This window comes from Mauremys reevesii, linkage group 17 (genome assembly GCF_016161935.1).
Source record: "Mauremys reevesii isolate NIE-2019 linkage group 17, ASM1616193v1, whole genome shotgun sequence".
Taxonomy (NCBI): Eukaryota; Metazoa; Chordata; order Testudines; family Geoemydidae; genus Mauremys; species Mauremys reevesii.
The window spans coordinates 7646479-7659504 of NC_052639.1; the positions used below are offsets into that span (position 1 = coordinate 7646479).

Genomic DNA, 13026 nt, shown 5'->3' on the forward strand with positions numbered 1-13026 from the left:
CATATGACCTCGAATATTGCCAATCTGTGCTCCCCCCCACCACACACACACACACACTCTCACTGCCCCCCCAAGCAACCATCTCCCAAACAGCCCCTCAGTCCGGAAAGCATTCATCCCTCATATTGTTGAAAAGACTCACAGCAAATAGAAGAATCTCAGTTTTTAAAACAACCCTCTAGCAAGACAGAGAAACTCACATCTGTAGACTCAGAAAACACTCCCAAGAAATTTTAACAATATGTTGTCATAAAGAAACCAAAGTGCTAAAGAGACCTGATTTTTCAACTACTTTAAAAAAATATTCTCAAATCAGTATCTTTACAGTGAAACTTTTTCTGCTTTTCTAACCAGACAATTCTCTTCTGAAGGAAAAACACTGGTTCTGGAGACACTGCAATACCAGGTCAATGCATGGGGTAGACAGAGCAAGCTCCTATTCCATCCCCTTGTTTCAAAAATCAATTTAATATACAGTCCTCAAATAAAGGATCTATCAGATATTTAAACTGATAAGAAGAGATTTAAAGTTTATTAGATAATATTTAAAAATAAACAATATAAAGTGTTTGAGGCATCAATTATTGTGTCATTGGGGGATAACATACAGGTTGTAGGGGGATGTTAGCATTTTGATATTGGACAGCATAAGCAGTTTCAATACACAGTCTGTTATGTCCCCAATGCAGGGTATACAGTAGGTAACTACACTATGCTTGATCTTAGCTCTAAGAAGCAAGTCTTGAATGCTAGGCAGCCGTTCTTCCCCCACTGCTTTCTACTTCAGCACGAGGAGCTCCCAGACACACACCAAACACCATTCACAACACTTTGATAACTAGGTAACTCGAAGTGATGATCACTTCCCCGAAATGACTCCACTGGAAGAATTCAAAGCAAGAGCCCTTAACACACAATTCTGTTCAAAGACAGAGAAGTCTTTCAGCCTCCTTCCTCTTGCTGGTTTCCCTGTATGCTCCTAATTTGCATAAACCCACCCACTGACCTGTAACTAACAGGCCAAAGAAAGTCTATGCAAGTGCTCTTTTCTGCTCCTTCTCAAACGTACAGTCATCAGGCACACATAAGATAGTTTTGCTCCATACCAGTCCAGTTTCTTGTCCAACCACTGCACACACATGGTATAACCCTACCCTGACCTGATTCCCGACTTTTGCGCTCAATACAGGAAAACGAGAATTGAGAGAGAAGCTGTGCAGGGAAGTCTTCCTCAACTTGCACTCCACTCCCCAAGGGCCTTGCGGGCTCTTCTGTGGACTTCAGGTTCCATTTGATTGCCAAGGTTTATGGTCTTATTAATTAGCCATCTCCTAATGCAAGGATGCTACATGACAGACTAAAGATCGATTTTCCAAAAGAGCTGAGAAACAGAACTAAAGCTGAGCACGAGGTGTTACATTTCCATGAGCATCCAGAATCTGACTGTGCCCTGGCAAGTTCAATGCTTCCGAAAGAAATCAGAAAATAAGGAGCCCGTCAGGTCCTCCTGCTAGCACCCAGATCTAGTCAATCTGCTGGGAAATAAGGAAAAGGCGATGAATAAAGAAGTCAGGAAATAACAAGGAAATGAAGAGGTTTCTGTCCAATTTACCATCTTCTCAGCTACCAATCAAAGTTAAAGACCTAAAGTCGACCTATCGGCATAAGTACAGGTGGTTGGATGGAAATTAAAAGGAGCTGCTGTGGCAAGTGTTAGGAGCCTGCAAGCAGCATGCAGACGGTTTAAAAACGCCGCAATTAGAGGCTGCGACAAAGTTCCTCCTCTACCTTGGTGGGTAAACACAGAGCATTATCACAAAGATCGAAAAGGAATGTGTCCTAGAGTCATAAGCAGGAAAAATCCCATGACATTCAGCACAGACCAGAAGGAGAGCAGGGAAACCAGCCAGGGGAGAAAGTGGGTAAATGTATTTCCTGTCAGGAAACTCAGAAGGACCTCAAGGAAACCACAACACAACAGGAAATCCTCAGCAGAAAGAGAAAAAATACATGCAGTGAGTTTGGGGAAAACGTATGTGATTACTCCATCCTTATAAAGCATCACAGAATCCACACAGGGAAGAGGCCCTATGAATGCAGTGAGTGTGGGAAAACCTTCAATCGCAGCTCAAACCTTCTTACCCATCAGAGAATCCACACAGGGGAGAGGCCCTATGAATGCCGTGAGTGTGGAAAATGCTTCACTAGCAGCTCAGGCCTTTATCAACATCAGAGAATCCACACAGGGGAGAGGCCCTATGAATGCAGTGAGTGTGGGAAAAGCTTCACTAGCAGTTCAGACCTTTCTAAACATCAGAGAATCCACACAGGGGAGAGGCCCTATGAATGCAGTGAGTGTGGGAAAACCTTCAGTCGCAGCTCAAACCTTCTTACCCATCAGAGAATCCACACAGGGGAGAGGCCCTATGAATGCAGTGAGTGTGGGAAAACCTTCCGTCGCAGCTCAAACCTTCTTACCCATCAGAGAATCCACACAGGGAAGAGGCCCTATGAATGCAGTGAGTGTGGGAAAACCTTCAGTCGCAGCTCAAACCTTCTTACCCATCAGAGAATCCACACAGGGAAGAGGCCCTATGAATGCAGTGAGTGTGGGAAAACCTTCTGTGGGCACTTAGGCCATGTTAGTCATCAGAGAATCTGCAAGGGAGAACAACATAAACACCTCTAGGGCTATCAATACTTTTTTTTCTTTAATAATTTTCCTGATTGCCCCATAGTAACTTTTAAAGCTGTTTGAACTGTTTGCAGCATGGTTATCCCTCAGTTTGACCAGAGGAGTGGCCCATTTTTGCCTTTTGCAGTTTGCCCTGTTTTGAGGTGGACCCATTTGTCCTTTCTATCAACTCCATTCTCCCATGAGTAATTCTAGTGTGCCCTTCCTATCAGGAACCAGGGAGCATCACATTTATACTATTCTTCCTATTTCAAAATTATTGTTAGTCACCAGTGATACAGATTGTATCATTGCCAGTTGTTCTCACGTTGCTCTGGGTTGTCCTGAAGAGCAGATATAATGGGAATTTTTCAAATTATAGTTAAATGAAGAGGAGCAGGGGCAGGAAAAAAAAGTGTAATTTCAGCCTCTGTGACACTGGAAGGAAATGGGGAGACGCAGAGATTCCCTCCTTCCCCATCACTGCAGAACTGTTACCTTTTGTCTGAGCCATGCAGAGGTTATCATCATCACATTCTATCCATCCACTTCTCAAAGTGTCCTGTGAGGAACAGTTCTCAGCTGTCTGTGCTTGGAGATGATGCTTTGACTTCTTTAATCTTATATCAGAGTCACTCTGACTGGAGATGAAAGTGTCAGAGATCTGGAAGGGGAATTCAAATGGATCCCAAACACAGTGTGATCATTGGGAGTTTAAATCCCAGGTTCCATCTATTGGTAAAGCCACTTCTGGCAAGGTGAGTGGTTTTGTCCCCCATTATAGCAATGCTCGGATACTAAAAATTTTGTAAATAAACATAACTGGCTATTGAGACAGTGCTGAGTGAAGTATGTTTGAATGGATCAGAGGAGAATGCGATGGGAGAATCTCTTGTCCTGATTCTGAATAATCAGATGTAACCTGCTCTGGAATTTCACTTCACACTTTCATTGCCATGTATTCTAGCTCTCTGTGATGTGGGTTTCTATCTTTCCTGAAGGCTGTTTGGTCACTCAGTTGGATATTAGTTCAGTTTGATAGGATGTAGCTCAGATTTATTGGAGAATTTAAGACAAATGACTATTTGCTAAAGTCATCATTTCTCACTTCAGCTTTGCTTTTTCCCCCATCCCTGCATGATGTCATGGAGAAGGTTGAGGTGCAGTTCTGTCTGCATTAGAGAACTCTCCAATTTACTGGACAGGATAACAAAGAAACAGCAGTGATTTAAAATCTCTACTCAGAAATGGTGAACAACAGCGAAACCCCAACTAACTGAAGGAAGTGCATATGATCACTGTGTAGTTCAATTGTTTAAGTCAATATTGTCCCAGATGATCTGGGGAGAAAATTCCATGCTAAGTGATTTTTGAACTAGGCACAATGCCCATGTATTTGGTTCCAAAGCCTTTGTAACCCAGGCCCTACAGAAGATCTTTCCTAGCTAATCTTATTGTATCGGAGATGCTGCCCTTCATGATGCAGATGTTGAGGAAATAGAAGTGGAGTTTTGTTGAATTTATCCTTTGTAGGTGCTAAAAATGTATATCGAATCAAATCAGTTTTGGAAATCTAATAGCTGCAGAAAAATAACTATTTTTGAATAGAAACTCCAGCTCTGGTCACTAATGAAGATTGTGATCCAGCCCTTTATCCAGTCCCTTGCCTGGAACTGTGCCACCAAATTAAAGAAAAGCTTGGCATGTTTTGGTAAGCCTCACTAACACTGCTGAGATTTGGAGTGGTTTTGTAAAGGATTCTACTTCGGATAAGTGTAAATTTACCCTACCCAAGGCCAAGGATTTGGAAAGAGCTGGGGCTGAAAGAGTCCACACCCAGTTCTTGGTTTCCACTCCAGTAAAGGAAGCTATGGTGACCAATGACCCAAGGAAAATTGTTTGTACAACTCCATTTCCTAGTTCAGTGTCACTGATTACAGTTCCAAAGGACACCAGGTTACATTGAGAACAATCATCCTTCACCATTTGGATCCAAAGAGAGAGAGCTTCAAAGGACATTCCTTCCCCGTGGATCCCAAACTGGCTGCCTGATTGGGTAACAAGGACTTCAAGGCTGTAGAAATGATGGTAACCAATGAGGCAATGAATGTATCAGGCTCCAATTTCAGACTTCCGGATACTCGCATGTTGAGTTCTGATTCTATGGTTTTGTGTCTGATGCTCTGGCTACACAATAAAGCTGATGTTGGTGCAGCTGCACCAATGTAGCTGCGCTGCTGTAGCGCTGCTATTACAGATGCTTTCAGCCAATGGGAGAGATTTCTCCTATCGGACTTGATTAGTCCAACCCTCGCAAGCGGCAGTGGCTCTTTTGGCAGGAGAAGTTCTGCTGCTGATGTATCGCTATCTACACAGGGGGTTAGGGCTGTGTAACTACATTGCTCAGTGGTGTGGATTTTTCACACATCGGAGTAATATAGTTAACCAATAAATGTCTTTAGTGCAGACCAGACAGTTCTCTCTTGTGTTTTATGCATTTACATCACTTCTCCTCTATCTTCTCTCACTTTGAAAGATTAAAAGTGTGACACGAGAGGCATTTTTCCTCATGATGCAAAGATTCCCACATAGGAGACCCCTTACACCAACACATACTGCAGAAGATCCTGAGGTATCTGAACTCACAGAAGTGGTTGGGACAAACCACATCTTGAGCCAAGGTTCAGTTGTTGGCAATGGGCATTAGAAGAAAACTAACATATATGATAAGAATTTGTGATCTTTGAATATGTTTTTATCATCTATTAAAATGAGATTATTGGTGAAGTTATTGGTTAAAGAAGAAGAGACTAAATGTGTGATAATCTGAAGTATTTTGGAAAACTGAAAGTTGTTTTTGTTTTGTTTTGTTTTGTTAGTCGTACAGGAAATGGTGGCTAATCTTGAATAGTTAATTTGATTTAATTTACCCCCTGTAGTATAAAGAGTTCTGGTAGAAAACCTCACTCCAAAGGTTGGGGTGGGAGAATGTGTGTGAGAAAGTGTGTATAAGGCCTGGTCTACACTAGGACTTTAATTCGAATTTATCAGCGTTAATTCGAACTAACCGCTCAACCGTCCACACCAGGAAGCCATTTAATTCGAACTAGAGGGCTCTTTAGTTCGAATTTGGTACTCCACCCCGGCAGGTGGAGTAACGCTAAATTCGCACTTGCTAGCTCGAATTAGGCTTGGTGTGGATGCTAATCGAACTTAGCAGCTCCGGGAGCTATCCCACAGTGCACCACTCTGTTGACGCTCTGGACAGCAGTCCGAGCTTGGATTCTCTGGCCAGCCACACAGGAAATGACCCGCGAAAATTTGAATTCATTTTCCTGTCTGGGCGGTTTGAATCTGACGTTCTGGTTGCACATCGGGGCGAGCTCCGCAGCACCTGCAACGATGCAGAGCTCTCCAGCAGAGGAGTCCGGGCAATCCCAGAATAGAAAGAGGTCCCCAGCATGGAGTGACCGGGAAGTCCAGGATCTGATCGCTGTGTGGGGCGAGGAGTCTGTGCTCTCGGAGCTGCGCTCCAACAAGCGGAACGCGAAGACGTTCGAGAAGGTTTCTAAAGCCATGAAAGACAAAGGATACAGCCGGGATGCGATACAGTGCCGCGTGAAAGTGAAGGACCTAAGACAAGGGTATCAAAAAGTCAGAGCGGCAAACGGACGCTCCGGAGCCCAGCCCCAGACATGCCGCTTCTACGAGGCACTGCATGCCATTCTAGGTGGCTCTGCCACCAGTGCCCCACCAGTGACGGTGGACTCCGAGGACGGAATAGTGTACCGGGACAGTTCCCCCTCCCTGTTCGCCGATGGGGAAGATGAGGAAGGGTCTTTAGAGGACGGCGCAGGCGACATCGAACCCACTCCCGCTTTCCCTGACAGCCAGGATCTCTTCATCACCCTCACAGAGATCCCCTACCAACTGTCCCTGCCCGTTAACCAGGACTCGGAATCAGGGGAAGGATCAGGCGGTAAGTGCAACACACGTATAAACATTTATTTTTTATAACATTGTTATAGAAAAAATAGAAACAGTATTTACAAAATTCTAAATATTAAACTATAATATATATTAAATTATATGAAGAGAAGGTCCACACAAATGGGGATAGAAAAATAGTCCTCTAGCGACATTTCTACGAAGGTGTCATTCAGTTCCTCGCAAAGCCTCCGCATGAGGTTCGTTGGAAGAGGTCGCTTGTTGGGCGCTCCGTGGAAGCAGACTCTTCCACGCCAGGACATCCGAATATAGAGTGGAACCATCGCCTCTACTAGCATTGCTGCATATGGTCCTGGTCTGTGCAGTGCGTCCCGTAACATGCGGTCTTTCTGGGCACGAGTGACCCGCCTCAGGGTGATCTCGGTCTGCAAATACTGCATCTAAGTAGGGCAATTAGTGTAGTGTTACTATTGTTAATGGTTTACAATTAGGTTGCATAACAATGACCCTCGCCTAACAGCCACGTGCGAGAGGCCACAGAGAACAAGCATGCATTGATCGCTCCGTGCGCTGGCGGGAGGGGCTGCAAAAGGATTATCCTTTCTGCATTGCACATTGCCTTTAGCAGGAGATCACAGCTAACCAGTAACTGATAAGCAGTATGTACTGTAAGGCTTACCAGGACTTTGTGCAAGAGGATGCAGCTATCTTTCCTCGCTTGTGCGCTCTCCAGTGCAATGGCGCCGCCAATGAGAGCGTATTCCGAAATCTCGGACTAGTTCTGAGATCTCCTGAGACTTGGTTCCCTCTTTGGTCTTGTTCACTGAAACTGACTAGACTGTGTTTACTGTTGGCAAACATGTATGTGTTCAAGGAAATCACCTACTTTTTCACATCACACAGCTTCGGCTCCTTCCCGGACTGCCCCGCCATCCCCCTCGCAGAGGCTGGCTTGGATTAGACGCCGAAAGAAAAAGACAAGGGACGACATGTTCCAGGAACTGATGGCCAGCTCCAGAGCGGAGGCGGCAGAGCAGAGACAGTCGAGGGAGAGCCTGTGTCAGCAGCATCGCACACACCTGGAACGGGAGGATAGGTGGCGGCAGGAAGACCAGCAGGCGACTCAAACGCTGCTTGGTCTAATGAGGGAGCAAACGGAGACGCTCCGGCGCCTTGTAGATGTTCTTCAAGACCGCAGTCAGGAGGAGAGAGCCCCCCTGCAGTGCATCTGCAACCGCCCTCCAACGCCAAGAAGTCCTGTCCCCCCCTCACCCAAAGTGACAAGACGGAGGGGCGGTAGGGGCCGTGAGAACTGTCCCTGCACCGCAGCACACCGATAATGTTAGAGACAACTGTCGCGCTGTAAATTTGTACAAGCTCTTTCTTTACAGCATCAACCAGTCCCAACTCCAAGTTCAAACCCCCCACTGTGTATTACATTATTAAAAGCGCTTTGGTGTTACTGACTGTTTCCGTCACGTTTCTGGTGTCAGAAGACTTTCTGTTGTTCTGTGGGGGGGGGGGGAATTGTAATGTCACTGCATAGCCCACAGTGCCATGCTACAGACTTGGCTGCAGGGTCAACTGCAGGGCACACACAGACTGCAGTCACTAGGCACCAGGGATAGTCTGTGTGGTGTATGCTGCCCCGGGTCTTTCCTTGATGTGTATGCTTGTGCAGGGTCCTGGTGCCTGACATCCCCGAATGTAAAGGCAGGCTTCCCTTCACATGCATTTGGACCGTAGTCACGATCCTCCCCGGTGCCCCGAGCCCCAAAAAGAGACCTCATCCAGGGCAGATACTCACCCTTCCCCACACCCTCACCCCTTCCAACGCCCAAACCCACAGCCGTCATGGTAACCCCTATCCAAGGACGGCACCCTCGCCCTTCCTGCAAACCCACCCATCAGTGCACACCTTAACCAGCACAGAATGCTTCCATGTTTCAACGAATAAACAGAAATGCAAAGTCAACGAAAGATTTATTATTAATTACTAAAACATGTCCTTAGTTTTAAAACGTCCTTGGGAAGTGGGGAAAACTTGGTTTATGATCAGGCTCTCTTAAAATCAAGTGGACAGTCACAGGTTACCCTGCTCTGCGAAACTCGCTTTCAAAGCCTCCCTGATGCATATCGCTTCCCGCTGGGATATTCTCTCAGCACGGGTGTCTGGCTGATCGTAAACAGCAGCCAGGCGATTTGCCTCAACCTCCCAAGTGGCCAAAAAGGTCTCGCCCTTGCTCTCACAGAGATTGTGGAGCACACAGCAAGCAGCAATAACTACGGGGATATTCTTTTCGCTGATGTCCGAGCGAGTCAGTAAGGTCCGCCATCTTTGAGACGTCCGAAAGCACACTCCACCACCATTCTGCACTTGCTCAGCCGGTAGTTGAAGAGTTCCTTTTCAGTGTCCAAGGCGCCTGTATAGGGCTTCATGAGCCAGGGCATTAGCGGGTAGGCCGGGTCCCCGAGGATCACTGTAGGCATCTGCACATCCCCAACCGTTATTTTGTGGTCCGGGAAGAAAGTGCCTGCCTGGAGGCGTCTAAACAGACCAGAGTTCCTGAACACACGCGCGGCGTCATGAACCTTGCCCGCCCACCCGACGTTGATGTTGGTAAAACGTCCCCTATGGTCCACCAAAGCTTGCAGCACCATTGAAAAGTAGCCCTTTCGGTTAATGTACTCGCTGGCCTGGTGGGCTGGTGCCAGGATAGGGATGTGAGTCCCATCTATAGCCCCACCGCAGTTTGGGAATCCCATCGCGGCGAAGCCATCTATGATGGCCTGGACATTTCCGACAGTCACTACCTTTGAGAGCAGTTGCTCAACGATTGCGTGGGCTACTTGAATGACAGCAATCCCCACGGTAGATTTGCCCACGCCAAAGTGGTTCGCTACTGACCGGTAGCTGTCTGGCGTGGCAAGTTTCCAGAGGGCTATGGCCACTCGCTTCTGCACAGTCAGGGCTGCTCGCATCCTTGTGTCCTGGCGCTTCAGGGCAGGGGACAGCAAGTCACACAGTTCAAGGAAAGTGCCCTTACGCATCCTGAAGTTTCGCAGCCACTCTGTGTCATCCCAGACCTGCAGCACTATGCGGTCCCACCAGTCTGTGCTTGTTTCCCGGCCCAGAATCGCCGTTCCACACCATGAACTTGACCCATTGCCACCATGATCTCCACTGCCCGGCGTACCCTGCTTTGTGAGAGGTCTGCGCCACTCTCCTCACCGTGCTGCCGGAGCCTCCTCGCCCGGTTTCTCAGCATCTGACTGTGGAAGAGGTGGACGATAATGTGCGAGGAGTTGACAATGGCCATAAGTGCAGCGATGATCGCAGCGGGCTCCATGCTCGCAGTGCTGTGGCGTCCACGCTGTAACCGACCAGAGAAGGGCGCGAACAGATTTCCCGCCGGCGCTTTCAAGGAAGACAGGGAGGGCGGGATTGACGGTTCAATGACGACACATTTTTCCCCCCAGCATGCATTGGGGGGAAATCCCACAATTCAAATGGGCAGCGGGGAGTGCGGGAACTGTGGGATAGGTTCCCACAGTGCACCGCTTCCAAAGTCGAAGCTGGCCCTGTGAATGTGGACTAAGAAGTTCGAATTTGTGTATTTAGTATGGATACACAAATTCGACTTATTAAGGTCGAATCCACAAATTCGACTTAAGTAGATTCGAAATAGTCCTGTAGTGTAGAGAATATTGGCCCAGTATAGATTTTAGTATTTTGTGTTTTCAAATAGAATTTATTTTGCTTAGTTTCAAAGTCTATTTCTATTCAAAGGAAAGCTACTTGAGGAGATAAGTTGTATAAGTTTTTACCCACTTAGACTGTAAGGGTCACTGTCTTCCCCACTTCTCTAATTTGCAAAGGAAAGGCCTGACATCTGTCACAGGATGTGTCCAGCAGGTAGGACAGCTGCACTCATCAACCATCAATATAAAGAAAGACTGAAATCCATTGCCTTTCAGGTCAATAAGCCAGCTAACGGCTGGTCGATGTAGAAAAGCTGTGTTGGCAGAGCCACATCTCTCAGGGGTGTGAAAAGTCCTCTCCACTGAGAGAAGTAGTTAATGTGACCTGAGCCCCAGTGTAGGCAGTGTTAGGTTGTCAGAAGAATATTTCCATTGTTTGAAGTGTAGACACAGCCTTAACTTCAATTCCAATTTTGACCCATCTCCCTATATGTGAGAGAGTTACTCGTATGGAGGGCTGAGCCAGCTGTCTGCTCACCTGGTTCCTCAACTGTAGCTACAGCTCTTAGTGCCCATGAATGCAAAGACTGAGAGAAATGGAGAGTTCCAGCCATTGTCATTTTAGTATCTTATTGTTCCTCTCTCTGTTTTTTGTGCTGGCCTTTCTGTTCTATCAGGGGGTGACTGTATAGCTCAGTGCATCTGTGACAAAAGCTCATTGGTGCCAATTGGCAAAGGGGTCACTGTTCTTCACAAGCAACTCCTGTCTCAGACCTGACAAACTCCTCACAGCTAATACACTGCTTTTATGATAGTTATCCAGGAAGCATAGCAGTGAGATCTCTACTGAAAGCTTGTAAATTATTGATACTCCTACTCACTGCGAGAGGTGTGTCCAAGTCATGGTTAAGGAGTAATGTAAGTACATGGAAAATTATGCCCATATGGTATTGTTGTGAAAGTGAGTCACCCCAATCATAGGTCGTGGTGGGGACGGCCCAATCCAGTGGGAGGGAATTGGCACCTCTCCCTTGCTAGCCAGTTATGTGATGTATATTGCTCCATTGTCAGCCTTTGCACCAACCCAGAAAAGCCAATGGAAAACCGTCAAAGACAAATTATAGACACCAAAACCCTGTGGAAGTGACAAGGACAATATGAGAATGAGGAGATCGTCCTTTCTGTGAATAAAGACAAAAGACTGATTCAGTTCATAACAGGGTGGAGAAAAACACTCTGGGTCCATTCACCAAGGAGATTCCTAATGACCAGTGGTGCTTCATGAAAGGCAGGGCCGTGGCTCCTAGGGACTAGCAATCAGTGAAATTGACTGAAGTGTGAGGTGAGACTTTATTTAGATAGGAAAGGTAACTATTAAAAAGTGTAGGTTACATTTTCTGATTTTGTTTAGTTGGTAACAGTTGGTTTCCATCACTCACATTTGTTTGTTTAAATCTCTATCGGTTGTTAAATAAATTTCTGCTTGTTTGATAACTATACTCAAGTGCGGTGTGAGATACAGTAGCAGTGGTCCACAGTAAAACTAGTAACCTGGGATATACCATTGCTTTGGGCAGAGAGAATCTGGGATTTCTGAGTATCTGGTGATCCGGGCTGGACCCCAGAGGGGGACACATTGAAGGAACTCAGGGGTTAGGGTGGCTGCTGTAGCTCAGAGGAGGGTCCTTGAGTGCCTGATGGGCTGGGTGAGTTTGGTCACTAACATCCAGCTGCCACATGCAAAACTCTGTCTTCCTAGTGGAAGGTGGCAACAAGGAAACTCACAGCCCTCAGCTCCCTGAGAAGAGTCACAACGTGTCTCTATGTTGGTTCACCTCTATGTTGGTTCACCTGTAAAACTCTGCCATATGAAATCATGGAACATGTGCTCTTCTCTCTGTGAAAGCATGTAAAGAATCCAGGCGCTGGAGGGTTGGGTTTGGGTCCAGAGTGACCTAGACAAATTGGAGGATTGGGCCAAAAGAAATCTGAGGAGTTTCAACAAGGAGAAGTGCAGAGTCCTGCACTTAAGAAGGAAGAATCCCCTGCACTGCTACAGCCTGGGGACCGACTGGCTAAGCAGCAGTTCTTCAGAAAAGGACCTGGGGATTACAGTGGATGAGAAGCTGGCTATGAGTCAACAGTCCCCTTGTTGCCAAGAAGGCTAACAGCAGATTGGGCTGCGTTAGTAGAAGCATTGCCAGCAGATTGAGGGAAGTGTGTTCATTTCAAACCTGCAGCTTATTCATTTCATTTGGTGACCCCTCCTAGTTCTTGTGTTATGAGAAGGAGTAAATAATACTCCCTTCCTTGGTCCTTTGAAAGATATTATGTGACCCCCTCCCCCTTGTGTCTCATGTCCTGGGACCAACATGGATACACCACCACCGCAAACCACAAGGTTCAAAGTCAATGCACATGGGAGAAGCATCTTGTGTTTCATTCCTTATGTCCTAGTCCCATCGTGTGGCCATTTCCTTTTCTTCCTTTCTGTTAAAAGCTTTGGTGTTTTGCACAGAAACATTATTTCCCCAGGAGAGACCCAGGAGTGAGGGCTGCATTCCTGTACCAAACAGTCACTGGAAGGGGGCAGACAAAGGCCTTTAGGACGAGGCGTCCGTCACTGTCAAAAAATCATCTCCCTCCTGTGGTTCCGTGGGCAGCAGGAGCAGCCGCAGCTCGGTGGCCCCTGGCAGCAGCAC

At 46.7% G+C, this 13026-nt stretch overlaps 1 non-coding gene across 1 annotated transcript; it reads right to left on the minus strand.

The window, feature by feature from the left end:
• Positions 1-369: 369 nt before the first annotated feature.
• On the minus strand, positions 370-555 carry LOC120385238. Its single transcript, XR_005589363.1, has one exon. It is a non-coding gene; the product is annotated as a U2 spliceosomal RNA (small nuclear RNA).
• Positions 556-13026: the final 12471 nt, after the last annotated feature.